The sequence below is a fragment of the Buceros rhinoceros genome, unplaced genomic scaffold (assembly GCF_000710305.1).
Source record: "Buceros rhinoceros silvestris isolate BGI_N320 unplaced genomic scaffold, ASM71030v1 scaffold41623, whole genome shotgun sequence".
Lineage (NCBI taxonomy): Eukaryota > Metazoa > Chordata > Aves > Bucerotiformes > Bucerotidae > Buceros > Buceros rhinoceros.
The window spans coordinates 17,040-17,289 of record NW_010403788.1 but is presented as its reverse complement, the minus strand read 5'-3'; positions in this window follow the sequence as shown (position 1 = coordinate 17,289).

Below are 250 nucleotides of genomic sequence, written 5' to 3'. Positions count from 1 at the left end.
ATATAGAATTATATATACAAATATATAATTGGAATTGTCTAATCTTGCTGAAAAAAGGAGAGCCTGCCTATTTTATTGTGCTTCCTCTCACAATTCCTGGACCCCTTGCTAAACTGGCAAGACAAAACTAACCTGATCAATAAAAAAATGAATAATCTGTGTTAGGTTAATGAATTTATAAATGCTAGTGTTGATGCAAGGAAGGGAACCAAACTATGTGGATGGGTACGAGGGGACTGGGTGGGGAGTA